Source organism: Entelurus aequoreus, linkage group LG14, assembly GCF_033978785.1.
Source record: "Entelurus aequoreus isolate RoL-2023_Sb linkage group LG14, RoL_Eaeq_v1.1, whole genome shotgun sequence".
In the NCBI taxonomy this organism is placed as follows: Eukaryota; Metazoa; Chordata; class Actinopteri; order Syngnathiformes; family Syngnathidae; genus Entelurus; species Entelurus aequoreus.
The window spans coordinates 14,332,526-14,355,268 of record NC_084744.1 but is presented as its reverse complement, the minus strand read 5'-3'; the positions used below and the strand labels follow the sequence as shown (position 1 = coordinate 14,355,268).

The following is a 22,743-nucleotide window of genomic DNA, read 5'->3' as shown; positions in this document are numbered from 1 at the left end:
AACATCTGAAGTTGTCTTTATTTTTAAGTTATTATGCCATGATTTCACAAGTCCGTCATGCGTAGGGATGATACTCGAAACCGGTTTTCCCGGTTGTTCGATAAGAAAAGAACCGAGTCCTCGGACTCGAATCCCTTTTTGAGAACCGGTACCCGTTATCGAGACCACTATAGTAAAGAAAAAGAGTTGGTTCTTTATTCGAATCACTTGGAACGAATCCCATCTCGACAAGAAATGCCCCGTGTGACGTCACAAGAAGTGACGTCACGTAGTTCAGTCATTTGTCACGGTGGGATGCAGTGTGCTGTGGTTCGTTCCCGGGACGCAAAACTGACGGCTCCGGACGGAAGCGTGCAGGTAGGAGATGATTTATTTCTCATAAATCATACACATTACAACATGACAGGAACGAAACAAAAGGAAAGTGTGCCGTTCGCACGAGAAGCTAAAGCAAAAACTTACTTAGCACAGGAATACTAGAAGCTAAGGTAACTTTAGCACAGGAATACTAGAAGCTAAGGTAACTTTAGCACAGGAATACTAGAAGCTAAGGTAACTTTAGCACAGGAATACTAGAAGCTAAGGTAACTTTAGCACAGGAATACTAGAAGCTAAGGTAACTTTAGCACAGGAATTATGAGCTCGAAAAGCAGAATGCCAACGTAACTGTTGCAAATGCAAACAATGAAGCCACGACGAGTGACCGGAAAAGGCAGGCTTAAATAGAGTCTCTGATGAGCAACAGGTGCGCGTACAAGGCAGGTGAAAATCATAAATAACCATGGTGACTAAAACAAACCCCCGAAGTGCACAAAACAACTAAGGAAGTCCAAAATTAACAGAACATAACTAAACAAAATATGATCCGACCACATCATAATACATCACAGTTTCATATCATTTCACTTTACAGGAGTAGGACGAAGTAAAGCTTATTTAATCCTACCCCTTTCCCACTTCATACAAATATATACATCATTTACTGACCTTTTTATAATAAAATATCTGTGAATTAGTATATACAACAGTTTTGTAATATGTAATTAATTAATTCAGTCATTATTAATATACTGAGATGAATAATATCTTATTTTCGATAAGGTTGAAAGTATTTCTCATAATTCTTCTTCTTTTTACTTTGTAAGCACTATTCATTTGAACAACCTCTTAAAGTGGATCATATCAGTACAATGTTTAACTTCTTTACTTAATCCATTCCATCATTTAATTCCACATCATTTTAGCTGTTTGCAATTTTACCAAATCATCGAACTTTAATATTTTTGACTCAATAAAAAAAGTGTCTGTATGTTCTCTATATCCAACATTATGTATCAGTCTAATTACATTTTTTTGTAACACGGTTAACGAATGTAGTGCACATTTGTAGTTATTTCCCCACATTTCTGCACAATAACTCAGATATGGTAATACTATAGTAGCGAGCAGTAGAGAATGTGAAGTGATTTGTTAAACCAAATATTGTGTTTTTTTCCATGTACAACAACCTATCTGGACTCGATAAGAGAATCGATAAGGAATCGGTTCGATAAGAGGATTCGATAATAGGCTCGAACTCGATAATTTCTTATCAAACATCATCCCTAGTCATGCGTGTGAATAGAATTCTCCTTCACGTGGCCCCTGAGCTAAAATGAGTTTGACACCCCTGGGGCCGTACTTATCAAGCTTCTTAGAGTGCCATTTTACACTTAAGTCCTGAGAATTTGCGAAATTTAGTCCTACTCTCAAACTTAAGAATAAAAGCTTTTTATCAACGTTCTTAAGTCTAAGAATCACTCCTACTCTCCACGATATTTAAGAGACCTTCAGAGGTGTCTTAAGTGGTTAGGAGTTGCCAGCAGGGGATGGCACTGAGGCGAGAGAGACGTGCGCGAACGTTCAGGGAACGGAACAATGTTGTTGTTTTTTTGATGACGAGCAGCTGATCAAACGGTATCGTTTAGACAGAGCGGATATTATTTTTGTCACAGATTTAATACTTTTCGATTCCTTGTTGATTTCTGCATGTGTCTGCAGTGGGCTAGTATATATAGAGCCACCCACACCAGTTTCAAATTAGTTGCCTAATTAATGAATTGGAAAGAAAATGTTATGACAGTAGCGTATGTGTGTGGCCGTGAGGTGAGTGACGTCAGTGAGTGTGTGGGCGATAGAAGAGAGGGAGCGGTAGCGTGAGTGCCGGCGGGGACTAGTTTGTTTTGTATTATTTTGTAGTTTATTGTCAAAATATACACTCCCATTGTCCACTTAAATATTTCCAAGATATTTCTTTATTCTTAGACAACGGATTCCCTTCCGTGATTGGTCATTTCTATGGACACAGAAATGACGTCACCTAAAATTCTGTTTACGGCACATAGTAATGTCTAGGGATGATACTCGAAACCGGTTTTTCCGGTTGTTTGATAAGAAAAGAACCGAGTCCTCGGACTCGAAACCCTTTTTGAGAGCCGGTACCCGTTATCGAGACCACTATAGTAAAGGAAAAGAGTTGATTCTTTATTCGAATCCCGTCCCGACCAGAAATGCTCCGTGGGACATCACAAGAATTGACGTCATGTAGCTCAGTCATTAGGCGCAGATAGCGAAAGCAGGAAAACAATGGACGGGAAAAAGCGCTCCAAGGTGTAATAAAGTTCTAAACAAAAGCTATAATCCATCGAATAACTTTACTGAGAGATTTTAGCAGGGTAAAACACATGACGAACACTTTTACGACCAACCGGAAACATAGCAACCAGGCTAGCAACGCACCTCCTTTACGGCAGCTGTCGCAACGTTCTTAAAACGACCGCAGCACATACATATATATATATATACAACATATCTCCCTTTTTTAACTTTTGTTTTTCTTTCCTTGTAAACAAAACAAAATCACACTGTAGATGTGTTGTCGGTCTAATTATAAATAATGCAGACGAGGCGTGTTGGCTGAGTTCTTGACGTTTACTTTCACAGCGTGGCAACATGCAACACTTTTCGGGGCTACCGCGCATGCTCGTAACTCCCGTTGCATGCTGGGTAGTGTAGTTGTTATATTCTCTAGCTCATAACATTTTTCCCACTATAAAGAAATAATGTTAACTCAATAAAGTGTATTTCTTTTTTAGCTTTAACTTTTCATTTTTTAGCATTGTAACCACATTTGCAAAGAACTTTTCTCTTCATAGAATTTTCTTTCAATAAAGAAATAAAGTGCAAAAATGTCAAAGCATCATAACAAACAGTTAAGTCAAATAGCAGCAGAATTGCACTTTTTGGAGAGCTGTATTATTTTCAGTTTTGTGCCCAAGGGACTGATTTTATTTAACACTATATTATTATTTATACACCTATAGTGATCACAGAGACAGGTTGTTTTTGTGTTACTGTATATATTTGTTTCTCTGAAAAATCCCACTTAATATACTTTGGGTAACAACAGTCAATATTTATTTATTTTATTTTATTTTTTTAGGTGGGTAACAGTCAATATTTATTTATTTATTAGATTTTATTTTTTTTATTATATAATAAAAGTGAGCTTTTGTTAAACCAAATATTGTGTGTTTTTTTCCATATACAACAACCTATCTGGACTTGATAAGAGAATCGATAAGGAATCGGTTCGATAAGAGGATTCGATAATAGGCTCGAACTCGATAATTCCTTATCAAACATCATCCCTAGTAATGTCGTAATTCAGCTCTGAGTGTGACACTTAAGATTCAGTCCTACACTTCGCTGAAAGTGTGAGTAAGACGCTTGATAACTAACTTTTAAGTGCAGCTTTCAGCGAAGAATTTATTTACTCTTAAGTCAACTCTTAGCAGACTTCTTAGGAGTAATTCTAAGAAGCTTGATAAGTACGGCCCCTGATCTATACATAGTGCAATCGTTAGTGTGCAATATGTAATAATTACTACTAATTTTTAGTGTTTAATTCTGTTTTACTATGTATTTAAGTTAAAACCTCCACTCCATCCATATAATTTTCCTATTGTGGGATGAATACAAGTATATCTATCACTTACACTATATTGCCAAAAGTATTTGGCCACCCAGCCAAATGATCAGAATCAGGTGTCCTAATCACTTGGCCCGGCCACAGGTGTATCAAATCAAGCACTTAGGCATGGAGACTGTTTCTACAAACATTTGTGAAAGAATGGGCCGCTCTCAGTGATTTCCAGCGTGGAACTGTCATAGGATGCCACCTGTGCAACAAATCCAGTCGTGAAATTTCCTCGCTCCTAAATATTCCAAAGTCAACTGTCGGCTTTATTATAAGAAAATGGAAGAGTTTGGGAACAACAGCAAGTCAGCCAACAGTGGTAGGCCACGTAAACTGACAGAGAGGGGTCAGCGGATCCTGAAGCGCATAGTGCAAAGAGGTCGCTGACTTTTTGCACAGTCAGCTGCTACAGAGCTCCAAACTTCAGGTAACCTTCCAATTAGCCCACGTACAGTACGCAGAGAGCTTCATGGAATGGCTTTCCATGGCCGAGCAGCTGCATCTAAGCCATACATCACCAGGTCCAATACAAAGCGTCGGATGCAGTGGTGTAAATTGAAGTGACATTTAGTGGAGGAGCTATTATGGTGTGGGGTTGTTTATTAGGAATTGGGCTTGGCCCCTTAGTTCCAGTGAAAGGAACTTTGAATGCTCCAGGATACCAAAACATTTTGGACAATTCCATGCTCCCAACCTTGTGGGAACAGTTTGGAGCGGGCCCATTCTTCTTCCAACATGACTGTGCACCAGTGCACAAAGCAAGGTCCATAAAGACATGGATGACAGAGTCTGGTGTGGATTAACTTGACTGGCCTGCACAGAGTCCTGACCTGAACCCGATAGAACACCTTTGGGATGAATTAGAACGGAGCCTGAGAGCCAGACCTTCGCGACCGACATCAGTGTGTGACCTCACCAATGCGCTTTTGGAAGAATGGTCGAAAATTCCTATAAACACACTCCGCAACCTTGTGGACAGCCTTCCCAGAAGAGTTGAAGCTGTAATAGCTGCAAAAGGTGGACCGACATCATATTGAACCCTATGGGTTAGGAATGGGATGGCACTTCAAGTTCTTATGTGAGTCAAGGCAGGTGGCCAAATACTGGTGGCAATTAAGTGTATGTCAAAAGCAAAATGGATCCAGGTATAATTGTTTTGGTGAGGCCAAAAGAGTGACAACACTTCACAGGAGGCACAGCAGCTTAAAAGAAAGAAAACAATTTGAAAAATTAGCTAGTTATAGTTATATCAAAAGCTTAAATCCATAATGTGCTTATCTCTGAAAAATTCAGGGAATAAATCCGGTCTTCAGCAGCTTGATGAAAATGAAGAAAACAGTCTGCTGTGCATATCAAACCTGCACTTACGTCATGCAGTTGACATACTGTACACGCTGATATCTCAGCTCATGGCTTTTTAAACTGGACACTTTCCTTCCATTAGCACCTGAGAAGAAGCCAATTAACACGTGTGTGTGTGTGTGTGTGTGTGTGTGTGTGTGTGTGTGTGTGTGTGTGTGTGTGTGTGTGTGTGTGTGTGTGTGTGTGTGTGTGTGTGTGTGTGCACCAGGCCCAGTGGAAAGGTGTCATTCTGTGTGTGTGTGTGTGTGTGTGTGTGTGTGTGTGTGTGTGTGTGTGTGTGTGTGTGTGTGTGTGTGTGTGTGTGTGTGTGTGTGTGTGTGTGTGTGTGTGTGTGTGTGTGTGTGTGTGCTTTGAAGACAGCAAGGTAGTGCCAAGGCAACAATGTGACAGGCAGATGGAGGGAGAGAGGAAGCGAAGGAGAGAGTTAGCGTGTGCTGTGAATGCAAATAGTCGGCCATCGCAGTAACTGTAAGCAGACATGACTCATCCACTATCGATGTGTGTGTGTGTGTGTGTGTGTGTGTGTGCGTGTGTATACGCCATTGAAACCTCCGCTGATTGAATCGTCCTATGTATCGCCATTAGGCTCAAACGTCATTTTCACTGTCAAGTGCTCGTTTTTCTGTTAAGGTTTCCAAAGAAATGACATTAATATGGATGAAAATGTTATTGCAAGACATGCTGGCATACGTGTGCTACAGAAGTTGTGTAATCGTTAGAATTATGCCAATTATGCTAAACCTGCTCGTCCCCCTGCAGAGATACTTTGCTCCACAACAGCAATGTTTTTCTGCCATTTTTTTTGTTCAACTAAGGGGGTACTTTGTAGAACACAAGACATTATGGCGTATGGGTTTTAATAACAGCGCCACCCTGTAGTGTGATGGCCAGAAAAATGATGGCACAAGTTTTTACACATTTTCATCCATTTTGTTGAGCTTTTTAGTTAATTTAGTAGGGCTGTCAAACGATTAAAATATTTAATCGTGATTAATCGCATTGTTCATAGTTAACTCCAAATTAATCGCGATTAATCGCAGATAGGTATGATTTTTCATCATTAATGAGTGTACCCTAGACAGATCATTTTTGGGGGGCTATCCCAGCTGTAATCTGTGATATTTCTACCTGAATAAATGTTTCTAATATTCTGTACATTACCGTATTTTCCGGACTATAAGGCGCACTTAAAATCTTTTTTTTTTTTCCCAAAACTCTACAGTGTGCCTTATAACCCGGTGCGCCTAATGTAAGGAATACGTTTGGTTGAGCTTACTCACCTCGAAACAATTTAATTTGGTACACAGTGTAATGATAAGTGTGACCAGTAGATGGCAGTCAAACATAAGAGATAAGTGTAGACAGCACTATGATTGCAATATGTCTCAAGTAAACAACACCAACATTTTAAATGTTCCATTGAAAATATAGAACATTACACACGGCGCTCAAAAATCTATCAAAATGTTTTACTACGACTTTGGTAAGCTTATGAAGCCGCATCGCTTGATGGATTGTCGGCGCATTAAACATATAAATATTAATATGGTGTGCGTATAAGGTAAGACATATTATCTGGCGTTTTGTTTCGCAATATTATGCAAAAGCAACTTTTCTTACCTTCTGGTACCTGCTGATATGTATTTGGGATCTGCATAAATCCTGAAAATGCACGCGCGTCCGACACCGTAGTCCATAAGCTTGTTCTTTTTCCTCTAACTTCTTGTTATGTGACATTCATCCTCCCCTATTGCCATTTCTAATATAAAGTAGTGTAAAGTTGTTACTTATATCTGTCAGTAAACTCGCCGTGAAAGCGCTAAAACCAGTGACATGCAGTGAGGTTAATGGCTGGTGAGGCACTGACTTCATCACAGTCAGATTTACAAACATATGAACCCTAAAGAGTATCTTATTCACCATGTGATTGGCAGCAGTTAACGGGTTATGTTTAAAAGCTCATACCAGCATTCTTTACACGTACAAACTGTAGCACACAAAAAAGCACATTTAATAAAAAAAACATTATTATGGTCTTACCTTTCTTGCTGGACATCCACACAGCCAGCCTTTGCGTGTGTACCACGCCGTTTGAATAGAACGGGTCTTCTGTCCCGAAGTCAAAAGCAAACCTTTTAGCTCCGGCGTTGGTCTACCTTTAATTATTACCTCCTGCTTCGATTGAAAGTCCAGTTTAGAAATATGTTTTATTTTACATATGTAATCCTCCATGTTTTTAATAAAAGTTCAGGGGAGAGGAAATAAACAATCGCTGCACTTATTGCTAACTGTTGCTTGTTCTCACTTCTTCTGCGGCCGAGGAATGATCTCTGGGATCACTACCGCCCTCTACCACCAGGAGGCCGGATTACTGCGAGCCTCAGCCAGTACGTCTTTTGCAGCAGTTTTATGAATGCTCAGCACAAAAAATATGTTACACACATACAGTTGTTGACAAAATACACTGTACATTATATACCTCAGCTAACTAAACTATGCCATAGTTTAGTTAGCTGATATAATTCATATAGCAATACGGTCTCACTGCACAGCAGGCCAGCAGTTAGCCGAGTCATTGCGCACAATCCATGTTGAGGCACAACTGAGTGACGTGCCTCAACTGGCTGCTGATCACTGCACCGTCTCTTCTCAGTATTTCAACGGCAAATGTGAAAATAAAAATAAAAATAATCTTAAACTGGTGAAGTTAAATGGAAAATAACTTTAGTATAATCACTGGATACATATAACAATTAAAAAAAAAAAAATTTCTTTTTACATACCATATCTTCGCAAAGAAACACGCCCAGGGCTCCCAAGCGTTATGGTGAGTAGATTTTTCATGGTCATTTTTTGGGGAATTTTTTCTTTCCATGACGGCAGGTGAGGGCCCGCCTCCCCTGCCTCTAGTGACGGCACGCCACTGCATTTTAAAGATCTAGAACAATTAATTTGCCCAGGTCTGGTAAATACCATCAACATGCCAGGACCATATCTTCGCAAAGAAACACGCCCAGGGCTCCCAAGCGTTATGGTGAGTAGATTTTTCATGGTCATTTTTTGGGGAATTTTTTTCTGCCACATGTGGAAAGCCAAGGTTGAAGACCTCTGATCTAACACACACACACACACACACACACACTCTCTTTTGTTAACAAAGTGGTCTCGGTGGCATTGCTTTCTCATGACGTTTGTACAGACACGACAAATACATTCAGGAATTACCAGAAAAAAACATTTCTAGGCCTTCCTAGAAAACCCATACTTTCCATTAAAGATGAGAATAGATTTATTGTCATACCGTCAACAGTAACTCCAACCCCAACCTTCTCATTCATGCACACACTTTTTTTTTTTTTTCTTAAGAGTGGACCACCAAGGTTGCATAGCTTTTGTGGAAACATCTTAAATGTTGTTGTTATATAAACATTCTTGATTGCTAAAACAAAGCACGTGCGGGGCATAGCGCTCAAAGGAAGACATGAAACTGCAGCAGGAAAATACCAACAAAACAGGAAGAGCCACCAAAATAGGAGCGCAAGACAAGAACTAAAACACTACGCACGGGAAAACACCAAAAAAGTAAAACTAAGTCACTGCGTGATGTGACAGGTCGTGACAGTACACCAGTGACGTGCGGTGAGGTTCATGGCTGGTGAGGCACTGACTTCATCACAGTCAGATTTACAAACATATGAACCCTAAGGAGTATCTTATTTACCATTTGATTGGCAGCAGTTAACATGTTATGTTTAAAAGCTCATACCAGCATTCTTCCCTGCTTGGCACTCAGCATCAAGGGTTGGAATTGGGGGTTAAATCACCAAAAATGATACCCGGGGGCGGCGCCGCTGCAGCCCACTGCTCCCCTCACCTCCCAGGGGGTGAGCAAAGGGATGGGTCAAATGCAGAGGACAAATTTCACCACACCTACTGTGTGTGACAATCATTGGTACTTTAACTTAACTTTAACTTTACACATACAAACTGTAGCACACAAAAAAGCACATTTAATAAAAAAAAAACTTTATTATGGTCTTACCTTTATTTATAAATGAAGTCCATGCGCCGCTCCTTTTGAACAAAAGCATCGATAACTTGTTCATAGAAGTCTTCCTTATCTTTCTTCAGTTTTAAAAGTCTCTCTGTCTCGATGGAGATCTTCCTTTAAGTATTACCTCCTGCTTCGATTGAAAGTCCAGTTTAGAAAACTGTTTTATTTTAGATATGTAATCCTCCATGTTAATAGTCCAGGCAAGAGGAAAAAATAAACGATCGCTGCTAACTGCTGCTGCTAGTTGTCACTTCTTCTGCAGCCGAGTAGTCGCAAGAATGATCTTTGGGATCACTACCGCCCTCTACCACCAGGAGGCGGGATTACTGCGAGCCTCACCCAGTGCGTCTTTTGCGGCCGTTTTATGATTGCTCAGCACAAGAAATACGTTACACACACACAGTTGTTGACAAAATACACTGTACATTATATACCTCAGCTAACTAAACTATGGAAATGTATAATATAGTTCATATAGCAACACGGTCTCACTGCACAGCAGGCCAGCAGTTAGCCGAGTCATTGCGCAATCCATGGCGAGGTTCAACTGGCTGGTGACTCACCGCAAGTCTCTTCTCAGTATTTGAACGGCAAATGTAAAAATTCAGCGATTTTGAATAAAAGTTATCTAAAACTGGTGAAGTTAAATGGAAAATAAGTTTATAGTATAATCACTGGATATATATAACAATTTAATTATCATTTTTTCTTTTTACATTTTTTTTCTTTCCATGACGGCACGTGAGGCCCCGCCTCACCTGCCTCCCCTGACTGCACGTCACTGCAGTACACCTACTTTGAGACAAGAGCCATAGTGATGCATGATTGGTTATGGTTTAAAGTCACATCCAACAATTGCGACAACAACTTTTTATTGTCTACTGAGTTTAATTTTTTAATGATTTCTGCTGGTGGTGTGCCTCTGCATTGCGCCTTGGCTCAAAAAAGGTTGAAAAACACTGATCTAAAAAATGGAAGTGTCTCCCATATTTGGGTTACTTTTAACCATATTATTTCATTTGAAACACATGTGTTAGTCTGAATCTAACATTGGTTCTGGAATTTAGATGCTAAATCAGCAAATATCTCTATGGGCTTTTGAATGGACACAGCTGCTAAACCACACTAAAACTATTGCAAAGAACATTATAATGATCAGGCATGGAAACGACCGGTGGCCATAATTATCTGGCCCCCCAAATCGTTGTGGCCCAAACAACCACACAGTGTTTATGCCTGACTACAGCACACAATGGATTCTCAACTTGAACAGAAACCGTCCCCGTGAAAAAAAACCCCCAAAAAAACAGAGAGGGGTCCATGCTGCTGATTGCCGAGAAGCACTCCCACTGCTTGCTCAGTCGGTCAGTGAAATCAAGAGGGATTAGAGCAATGATCTAGATACCATCATGCAGTTCAATCAGCCACCCACCCAGCACCAACCCCTCGCTCCGCCTTGTGGGGGTTTTTAGTCTCCAAATCGATCGGCTCACCTCATTTCCATTCCAGGAATTCCTTAGCGGCAAATCGACGTGGCTCGCTATCTCAATGCCTGTTCTCATACCCTTGGTCCTGCACATGGTTACCCTATACTACCCCCCCCCCCCACCCCCACCATTACCACCACCACAGTGTATATACCAGGGGTCGGCAACCCAAAATGTTGAAAGAGCCATATTGGACCAAAAAAAACAAAAACAAATCTGTCTGGAGCCGCAAAAAATTAAAAGCCATATTACATGTGTCATGAGATATAAATTTAATTAAGAGGACTTAAAGGAAACTAAATGAGCTCAAATATAGCTACAAATTAGGCATAATGATGCAATATGTACATATAGCTAGCCTAAATAGCATGTTAGCATCGATTAGCTTGCAGTCATGCAGTGACCAAATATGTCTGATTAGCACTTCACACAAGTCAATAACATCAACAAAACTCACCTTTGTGCACTCATGTACAAGGTTAAAAGTGTGGTGGACAAAATGAGACAGAAAAAGAAGTGGCATAAAACACGTCCTAGAAAGTCGGAGAAAGTTATGCATGTAAACAGACTATACGGTTAGTTCAAGGACCGCCAAAATAAGTAGGACAAAACGGCGCTCACCAAATACTTGAATCAGTGAAGCATATTTAATATAAACAGTGTGATTTATAACAATTACGGAGGTTTGTGTCATGTTTGTCCTCCTACAGAAACCATACTAAAACAAAAAATTTTATTTTTTTCCCCCTCATCTTTTTCCATTCTTCATACATTTTTGAAAAATCTCCAGAGAGCCACTAGGGCGGCGCTAAAGAGCCGCATGCGGCTCTAGAGCCGCGGGTTGCCGACCCCCGGTATATACAGTGCATCTGGAATGTATTCACAGAGCTTCACATTTTGTTATGTTACAGCCTTATTCCAATATGGGAAAAAAATCATATTTGTCCTCAAAATTAATGACAGTTCAAACAAAAGCTTAATTTGTTTTGCAAATTCATTAAAAATAAAAAAAAATGCAACCAAAAAAAAATCACATGTACATAAGTATTCACAGCCATTGCTTAATACTTTGTTGATGCACCTTTGGCAGCAAATACAGCTTCAAGTATTTTCAATACGATGCCACAATTTTGGTACAACTACAGTCGCGATCAAAAGTTTACATACACTTGCAAAAACATAATGTCATGGCTGTCTTGAGTTTCCAATGATTTCTACAACTCTTATTTTTTTGTGATAGAGTGATTGGAGCACATACTTGTTGGTCACAAAAAACATTCATGAAGTCTGGTTCTTTTATGAATTTATTATGGGTCTACTGAAAATGTGACCAAATTTGCTGGGTCAAAAGTATACATACAGCAATGTTAATAACAGAACTTTCCTCCAGAAAGTGTTATCTTTGTCCATGTGATGTCAGATGAAACAAAAATTGAGCTGTTTGGTCACAATACCCAGCAATACGTTCAGAGGAGAAAAGGTGAGGCCTTTAATCACAGGAACACCAAGCCTACCGTCAAGCATGGTGGTAGTATTATGCTCTGAGCCTGTTTTGCTGCCAATGGTGCTTTAAATGGGACAATGAAAAAGGAAGATTACCTCCAAATTCTTCAGGACAACCTAAAATCATCAGCCCGGAGGTTGGGTCTTGGGCGCAGTTGGGTGTTCCAACAGGACTATGACCCCAAACACACGACAAAAGCGGTAAAGGAATGGCTAAATCTGGCTAGAATGAAGGTTTTAGAATGGGCTTCCCAAAGTCCTGACTTAAAGGTGTGGACAATGCTGAAGAAACAAGTTTATGTCATTTAGCTGAACTGCACCAATTTTGTCAAGAGGAGTGGTCAAAAATTCAACCAGAAGCTTGTGGATGGCTACCAAAAGGGCTTTTTTGCAGTAAAACTTGCCAAGGGACATGTAACCAAATATTAACATTGCTGTATGTATACTTTTGACCCAGCAGATTTGGTCACATGTTCAGTAGACTCATAATAAATTCATAAATGAACCAAACTTCATGAATGTTTTTTGTGACCAACAAGTATATGCTCCAATCACTCTATCACAAAAAAATAAGTGTTGTAGAAAGTATTGGAAACTCAAGACAGCCATGACATCATGTTCTTTACAAGTGTCTGTAAACTTTTGATCGCGACTGTATCTTTGCAGCACCTTTCATGCTCCATCAGGTTGGATGAGAAGTGTTGGTTTTCATCCAGGATGTCTCTGTACATTGCTGCATTTATCTTAATCTAGTCAGGAAGGTGACTAAGAACCTGATGGTTTCTCTGTCAGACCTACAGCATTCCTCTTTGGAGAGAGGATAACCTTCCAGAAGAACAACCATCTTTGAGCAAACCACCAATCATGCCTGTATGTTAGAGTGGCCAGACAGAAGCCATTTCTTAGTATAAAATTTGCCAAAATGCAAAAATGAGAAACAACATTCTCTGGTCGGATGAGACGAAGATTGAACTCTGAGGCATGAATGCCAGGCGTCATGTTTGGAGGAAACCAGGCACCGCCCATCACCAGTCCAATACCATCCCTACGGTGAAGCATGGTGGTGGGAGCATCATGGTGTGGGGATGTTTTTCAGCGACAGGATCTGGGAGACGAGTCAGGATAGAGAGAAAGATGAATGCAGCAATGTAGAGAGACAACCTGGATCAAAACCAACGTTTCCCATCCAACCTGAAGGTGTTTAAGAGGTGCTGCAAAGAATAATGGGCGAAACTGCCCAAAGATAGGTGTGCCAAGCTTGTGGCGTCGTATTCAAAAATACTTGAGGTTGTAATTGCTGCCAAAGGTGCACCAACAAAGTATTGAATATGTGGCTAATCAACGCCTAGAACTGCCAGCACTAAAGGATGAGCCTGTTTTGATGCTAAGATAAATGTTATGTCGTGATGTTGTATTTTATTTTTTATTATATTGTGTATGCGTTGTGTGCTTTTTATCTTTTTATCTCTTTTTCTTTTCTTTTTCTTTGAAATTGTAATTTTACTGCTTGTATTACATCACGGCCAGGGGAAAACTAGCCTTCTGGCTAATTCTGGCTTTCTGTTTTATGAATTTGCATTGTCCCCTTTTAAATAAACTAATCTTAATCTTAATCTTAAATATTGAGCAAAGGCTGTGAATGTGATTTTTTTAGTTTTCAGTTTTAATTAATTTGCAAAAAAAAAAAAAAACTGTTTCACATTGTCATTGTGGGAAATTGCCTGTAGCATTTTGAGGATACAAATGAATGCATTCCCTTTAGGAATAACTAACATAACAAAATGTGGGAAAAGTAAAGCACTGTGACTACTTTCCAGATGCACTGTATTAGGGTTGTACGGTATACCAGTATTAGTATAGTACCGCGATACTAATGAATTATTTTCGGTACTATAACCCCTCTGAAAAGTACCAGTATTTTTTGGCATCACAACATCTTCTTTCGTTTTTGTCAAATGTATATCATGTTTATAAACTCAGAAAATATGTCCCTTGACACATGAGGACTTTGAATATGACCAATGTATGATCCTGTAACTACTTGGTATCGGATTGATACCCAAATTTGTGGTATCAACCAAAACTAATGTAAAGCATCCAAACAACAGAAGAATAGGTGATTATTACATTGTAACAGAAGTGTAGATAGAACATGTTAAAAGAGAAAGTAAGCAGATATTAACAGCAAATGAACAAGTAGATTAATAATTCATTTTCTACCACTTGTCCTTAATAATTTTGACAAAATAATAGAATGGAAAATGACACAATATGTTACTGCATATGTCAGCAGCTAAATTAGGAGCCTTTGTTTATTTACTTACTACTAGTGGCTGCTCAGCAGCCTTGTGGTTAGAGTGTCCGCCCTGAGATCGGTAGGTCGTGAGTTCAAACCCCGGCCGAGTCATACCAAAGACTATAAAAATGGGACCCATTACCTCCCTGCTTGGCACTCAGCATCAAGGGTTGGAATTGGGGGTTAAATCGCCAAAAGTTATTCTCGGGCACGGCCACCGCTGCTGCTCACCGTTCCCCTCACCTCACAGGGGGTGAACAAGGGGATGGGTCAAATGCAGAGGACAAATTTCACCACACCTAGTGTGTGTGTGAAAATCATTGGTACTTTAACTATAAATTTAACTAAAAGACAAGTTATCTTGTATGTTCAATATTTTATTTAAGGACAAACTTGCAATAAGAAACATATGTTTGATGTACTGTAAGATTTTTTGTTAAAATAAAGCCAATAATGACATTTTTTGTGGTCCACTTTATTTACAAAATTACTGAAAAGTACCAAAATACATTTTTGTCCCGGTACCGGTACCAAAATATTGGTATCGGGACAACACTACACTGTATATATAACTTTGCAGCGGTTCAAAGGAAATGTTAGTCGTCAGTTTTGGAAATATCCGAGAGGAGAGGACAGCAGAGCTGAAGGTCCTTCATCCTCATCATCGCAACTTCAGAAATGCACAACACTGAAAATGAAGTCGGCGCATTTGTCTTCATTGTCTCTTGCCTCGAGGTCGCATCACTGATGGCCAGGTACCGCACACAAGGGAGCGGGAGATGACGAGCCACATTCTTATACGTCTTCAAGCTGAAAGAAAGAGTCAATCGGTTTATGTTTGTGTCACTTATTGCAGTTGACTGGCAGTGTAGTGGTGCACACGGCTCACTCCCCGCAGCCAGTTTGGGATTGATTCTCGTTCAGCGACTGTAGGTGTGTTTGTCTGTACAGGATTGACTTGTGCCCAGTTGCTCCAGCTTCCCAGCAACCCTGAACAGGGTAGAGAACGTGTTGATAGTCAGACACTTTTTCGGCATAACCCCAACCCAACAGACGTTTTTTCTTTCCTGCTAATACAGCAGAACATCTGAAGTCGAATGCCATTGAGGTTAAAGGCCTACTGAAATGATTTTTTTTTATTTAAACGGGGATAGCAGATCCATTCTATGTGTCATACTTGATCATTTCGCGATATTGCCATATTTTGGCTGAAAGGATTTAGTATAGAACAGGGGTCACCAACCTTTTTGAAACCAAGGGCTACTTCTTGGGTACTGATTACTGCGAAGGGCTACCAGATAGATACACACTTAAATAAATTGCCAGAAGTAGCCAATTTGCTCAATTTACCTTTAACTCTGTTATTATTAATAATTAATGATATTTATCTTTGTGGAAACACTGATCATCTTAATGATTTCTCACAATAAATATATATAGAAACAGATAAATATCAATTTGCAACACTTTATTTTTATAATTTCTCTATAAGTGCACATTTTTCAAATTTAACATTTTCAAATGATCACTTCTAAGACAGTCTTGTGAAATCACAATATCCCATTTTAACTAGCTAGCCACTAACATTTTTTAAGAAATCATGAATTACTTTGCACCATGTTTGTACAAATAATAACTCATGTAAAATACAAAAGTAAACTCTCAAATTTTTAAATCATGTCACACTTTGAACTGGACACCAAATCTGTTATCTGTTTCTTTGTCAGTTAGTGGGAAGCCTGGCATTGCATGCTGTTAACTAGTGTGTTGTACTCTGGTGTGTAACTTGACACTGCAACTCTGAGTGAGTCTTGCAGATGTGCATCAGTGAGGCGTGTTCTGTGTTTGTTCTTGATGAAGTTCATGTCAGAAAAGGCTGATTCACAAAGATAAGATTTTTCCTCATTGTTTGCGGAACCTTCTTAATCTTTTGGACATATTTTCACAGCAATCTGGCCTTAAGCTTAATTATGATAAATGTAAAATGTTAAGGATCGGAAATCTAAAGGGAACGTCCTTTCGAATGGAATGCAAAGTGTTTTGTTTATAAATTATATGCAATCTGTTGTGTTCCCTAATTTTATTTCTGTGTACATGAATGAAGGTGTGTGTTGCTGAGTCCGACTTGGACATTATCTGGACTGGGCCTGGTTTAAAAAACCCTTTAAAAAAATCTAATTTCATTGACAACCTGGTCTGTTGAAGATAAGGCCCTTTTTTTTAAAAATAAAATAAAAAAGATAAATAAATAAAAAACATTTTCTTGGATAAAAAAGAAAGTAAAACAATATAAAAATAATTACATAAAAAATAGTAATTAATGAAAATGTTAGTGGACCAGCAGCCTATACAATCATGTGTGCTTCAGGGACTGTGTCCCTTGCAGATGTGTTGTCTATGTTGTGGGAACCAGAATATTGGTAGCAGAAAGAAATAACCCCTTTTGTGTGGATGAGTGTGCATGGGGGAGGTTATTTGGGTTGATGCACTGATTGAAAGTGTATCTTGTGTTTTTTCTATGTAGATTTAATTAAAAAAAAAAAAAAAAAAAAAATATTTTTTTTTTACATTTTTTTTTTTTTTTTTTTTTTTAGAACAGGCCCGCGGGCGACTCATCTGGTCCTTACGGGCGACCTGGTGCCCGCGGGCACCGCGTTGGTGACCCCTGGTATAGAACAACGACGATAAAGTTCGCAACTTTTGGTCGCTGATAAAAAAAAGCCTTGCCTATACCGGAAGTAGCGTGACGTCACATGAGGAAGGATTCCTCACAATTCCCCGTTGTTTACAATGGAGCGAGAGAGATTCGGACCGAGAAAGCGACGATTACCCCATTAATTTGAGCGAGGATGAAAGATTCGTGGATGAGGAACGTTAGAGTGAAGGACTAGAGAGGCAGTGCAGGGTGTATCTTTTTTCGCTCTGACCGTAACTTAGGTACAAAGGTCTCATTGGATTCCACACACTCTCCTTTTTCTATTGTGGATCACGGATTTGTATTTTAAACCACCTCGGATACTATATCCTCTTGAAAATGAGAGTCGAGAACGCGAAATGGACATTCACAGTGACTTTTATCTCCACGACAATACATCGTTGACGCACTTTAGCTACGGACCTAACGTGATAGCATCGGGCTCAAATGCAGATAGAAACAACATTTAAAAAAACCCTGACTGGAAGGATAGACAGAAGATCAACAATACTATTAAACCATGAACATGTAAATACACGGTTAATAATTTCCAGCTTGGCGAAGCTTAACAATTGAAGCTAACTACAGAGCGGCGGCGGCAGCGGGCGTTGTAGCTTTCGACGACACCCCGGCCGCCATCGGAGTCGGCAAGAAACATATATATTTCCCCAAAGTTACGTACGTGACATGCACATAGCAACACGCACGTACGGGCAAGCGATCAAATGTTTGGAAGCCAAAGCTGTACTCACGGTAGTGCGTCTTGTATCCAGCTCAAACACAACACAACCTCCTGATTGTGTTGCTGTAGTCCGCTGCTAATACACCGATCGCACCTACAACTTTCTTATTTGCAGTGTCCATTGTCCATTAAACAAATTGCAAAAGATTCACCAACACAGAAGTCCAGAATACTGTGGAATTGTTCGATGAAAACAGAGCAGTTTGTATGGTGACACATTGGGTACGAATACTTCCGTTGCCGTCGTGACGTCACGCGCATACGTCATCATACATGGACGTTTCCAACCGGAAGTTTAGCAGGAAATTTAAAATTGCACTTTATAAGTTAACCCGGCCGTATCGGCATGTGTTGCAATGTTAAGATTTCATCATTGATATATAAACTATCAGACTGCGTGGTCGGTAGTAGTGGCTTTCAGTAGGCCTTTAAACAATTTACAATTCAACCAATATTTGTTGTGGCAAACTAGCCCCACGTTCACACTTGAGGCCATAATATTTTTATTCAGAATCAGAATCAGAAATACTTTATTAATCCCCGGGGGGAAATTAAGATTTTCAGCACAAGCCCATTCAAGAGCAGACAAACATTACAGGGAGACAGAACAGGATCGCTGACGGGTCTGCCAACTTCCGGCCCCCCTTACAAAAAAGGTGAGAAACAGGTAAACGCTGGGGAAGGGGGGAGAAAAGAAATTCAGTCCAATCCGGGGCCCCTGGAGAGGGGGTCCAGACTGAGGCCAAATTTAAAAAAAACTAATAGCCATAGCACACATAAGCACCCAGACCCACACCTCCCGCCACCTGAACAGTTTTTTCCCCTCGGCCAACAGACACATGAACAATAATAAGATCTGATAGCTCAGTTACAGCTCTTTTTATTACCTATTCTGTGTTATATGTGTTTTATGTTGCACGATTGCACCAAGACAAATTCCTAGTTTGTGAACCCGTTCTCAAACAATGGCTATAAAAAACTATTCTGATTCTGATTCTGATGTGTGTAAGAGGGAAACATCAAATATCAAAGAACACAAAGGACATTAAAATACATTAAAAGAGCATAGCTGATGCAACCAGCCATTTCTACATACAACTACAAATAAATAAATAAATAGATAAAATAAAATAAATACAAACATATACACTGGTGGCCTCTGCGGTGTTCCGCGCCATCGTCTGCCGGGGGTGGGGGGGAGCATGGCCAGAGACAGGAGCAGACCCAGCAAAGCAACCAAGAGAGCCGACTCCACTCTCGGCACGCCCACTAACTCTCGGCCAGTGTCCATTCATTCAATTCAGTTGATTAGGGGGGAAAAAATGTGACCTGAAAAACATGACGTCACACATGATGCTGTGATTTTACGAAAATAAACATGACCACAGTTTGTGTAGGTCTCAGGACTGGCTATGGATGGCTCACGTGTGAGCCAATACAGTATCAATTTCTCCGTTGCGCGTCGTCACACCCGTTAAAAAAAATAAAAAATTAAAAAGGGAACCAGTATTTTTCAAAGGTAGTATAGTACCGTTTTTTTATTCATTAGTACTGCGGTACTTGAGTAGTAACCCTAGATCAAAGTAAGTAAAAGTAAGTAAATGACTAAAGAAGTCATCCGGTGCCCAGCTTAAAAAAGGAAGAAAAGAAGAAGATATAAATGTTTATTTGAAATAGGGACAGATACAGACACATAGATATCTAAAAAAGTTATCCAATGTATGCATCATAGTGTTTGTAGCCAAAGCTGATTTACAACACTTGTCCCCAACAACAACAACAACAACAACAACAACACAGATCATCATTAACATAATTAAAATAGGAAAATAAGAATAAGAATAAGATAAGAATCGGGCACAAGATAAAGGTATGCAGATTTCCATGAGTGACAGTAGGCTAATACTATTAATTATCCTTTTGCTAATATGTTGCTAATTAGCCATAGAAGACAACTATTTGGTTTTTAGTAGAGATGTCCGATAATATCGGCCGATGAATGCTTTGAAATTTAATATTGGAAATTATCGGTATCGGGTTTTTTATTATCGGTATCGTTTTTTTATTTTTTATTTTTATTTTTTAAATGAAATCAACATAAAAAACACAAGATACACTTACAATTAGTACACCAACCCAAAAAACCTCCCTCCCCCATTTACACTCATTCACACAAAAGGGTTGTTTCTTTCTGTTATTAATATTCTGGTTCCTACATTATATATCAATATATATCAATACAGACTGCAAGGGATACAGTCCATAAGCACACATGATTGTGCGTGCTGCTGGTCCACTAATAGTACTAACCTTTAACAGTTAACTTTACTCATTTTCATTAATTACTAGTTTCTATGTAACTGTTTTTATATTGTTTTACTTTCTTTTGTATTCAATAAATTGTTTTTAATGTATTTATTTTATTTTATTATTATTTTTAAAAAGGACCTTATCTTCACCATACCTGGTTGTCCAAATTAGGCATAATAATGTGTTAATTCCACGACTGTATATATTGGTATCAGTTGATATCGGTATCGGTAATTAAGGGTTTGGTCAATATCGGAATATCGGATATCGGCAAAAAGCCATTATCGGACATCCCTAGTTTTTAGTTTTGCTAAACTAGCAACTATAAGAGAGGAGTCATCATGTCATGCAACTAATTTCACCCATAGCAGGCAACCTAGTCTAGTTTGTGTTTTATGCATTCTAAATATTAACTCACCAAGTGTCTTTTCTTGCCAGTTCCAGGTCCTAAATGGCTTTCAAAGTGTACCAACTTGTCGGATTACATCCTCGGCCATTTACTTTTCAGGTGAGATGCATGATTTATGATCTACAATAAACTTACAGGGAGCAGGGAAGTGAGGAAACAGCAAAGATGTAAACATGGCCACCCGCGCTCGTGATTACGTCGCCGCTATAAATAGTTTGTCTGCGTTAGCGCTTATAATAACAATATCACTAATACTTGGTTAATATACAAGTCCGGAAATTAAAAAGTATTGTTGGCAGTTTTTGAATGGTTGTTTTTATCAGATTTTTGGGCGGAACAAAGGACCTCCCATTCGCGCCGCTATAAGCGGACTTGTATTTACGTTTATTTAATATTTAGAATGTTTTTGTTTTTTGTTTTTAAATCCATTCGTCTTCATGTCTTTCATAATGATTGTGAAAGACAAATAAAGTTCCAAAAAAGTTATTTTCTGTAATTATTATAATTACATTAATTATTATTATAAAATAATGCTATTTTATAATAGTAGAAAAAAGCATCGTACACGAATACAAATAGACGGAGTAGACATCGAAAGGGTAAAAGAAACCAGATTTTTGGGAGTATTAATAGATGATCAAATGAACTGGAAATCTCATATACAAAACATACAACATAAGGTGGCAAAAAACATTTCAATAATGAATAAAACAAAACACGTGTTGGGCCAAAAATCACTTCATATTCTCTACTGCTCGCTAGTGTTACCATATCTGAGTTATTGTGCAGAAATATGTGCGCTACATTCGCTAACCGTGTTACAAAAAAGATCAGTTAGAATAATACATAATGTTGGATATACAGAACATACAAACCCTTTATTTATTAACTCAAAAATATTAAAGTTTGGTGATTTGGTGAAATTGCAAACAGCTAAAATGATGTACAAAGCAATCTATAACCTGCTACCAAAGAATGTACAACATTTCTTCTCAACTAAAGAGGAGAAATATAACCTTAGAGGAAAAAATAATTTAAAACATTTATATTCACGTACAACACTTAAAAATTGTAGCATATCAGTATGTGGAATCAAATTATGGAATGGATTAAGTAAAGAAGTTAAAAATGGTACTGATATGATCCAGTTTAAGAGGTTGTTCAAAATAATAGTGCTTACAAAGTACAAAGAAGAATTATGAGAAATACTTCTAACCTTATTAAAAATAAGATATTCTTCATCTCAGTATGTTAATAATGACTGAATTAATTAATTACATATTATAAAACTGTTGTATATACTAATTCATAGATGTTATTTTATTATATAAAAAGGTCAGTAAATGATTCTATATCATTGTATACGCTTTGAAGTGGGAAAGGGGTAGGATTAAATACGCTTTGCTTCTTCCTACTCCTTTTCGGGCATGATGTAAAATTAAATTATATGAAATTGTGTGATGTATTAAGATGTAAGTGTGTTCATGTTCGAAATAAACTAAAGAACGAAAGAAAGTAATTATCAGAATGATGTATCAATATGATTATTATTATCCACTAATGCAGGGGTTTTGACCTTGGGGCCCAACTTTTACACCAAAAAAGGGGCATGGAGCCCACTTAAATAATAACACTGAATTATTAATCTTACTCTTGATTTGAATCGTATTTAATAATTATATCTAACCTACTTACTGTTGATACAACTTTGTCAAATGACATGAAAGCATGTGTTAATCAGAAATAGGATTATTCATTTAACACAAACGTTAAGTTTAGGCCAGGCTGATTAGAAAAACAAGTATTAAACAAACATACTGCATAAGAAGTGACCTTATGAATAACTGACGAAAAATAAATACACATA

The 22,743-nt window shown here is 38.6% G+C and overlaps 1 long non-coding RNA gene across 4 annotated transcripts in view; it reads left to right on the top strand.

The window, feature by feature from the left end:
• Positions 1-249: 249 nt before the first annotated feature.
• The window catches only part of LOC133665266 (uncharacterized), a 38,017-nt gene continuing 15,523 nt past the window's right edge, over positions 250-22,743 (top strand). For all 4 annotated transcript variants that reach the window (XR_009828728.1, XR_009828729.1, XR_009828727.1 and 1 more), the window contains exons 1-3: positions 250-357; positions 8,341-8,414; positions 20,906-20,975. This is a non-coding gene — a long non-coding RNA (uncharacterized LOC133665266). The remainder of the gene's footprint in view (positions 358-8,340; positions 8,415-20,905; positions 20,976-22,743) is intronic.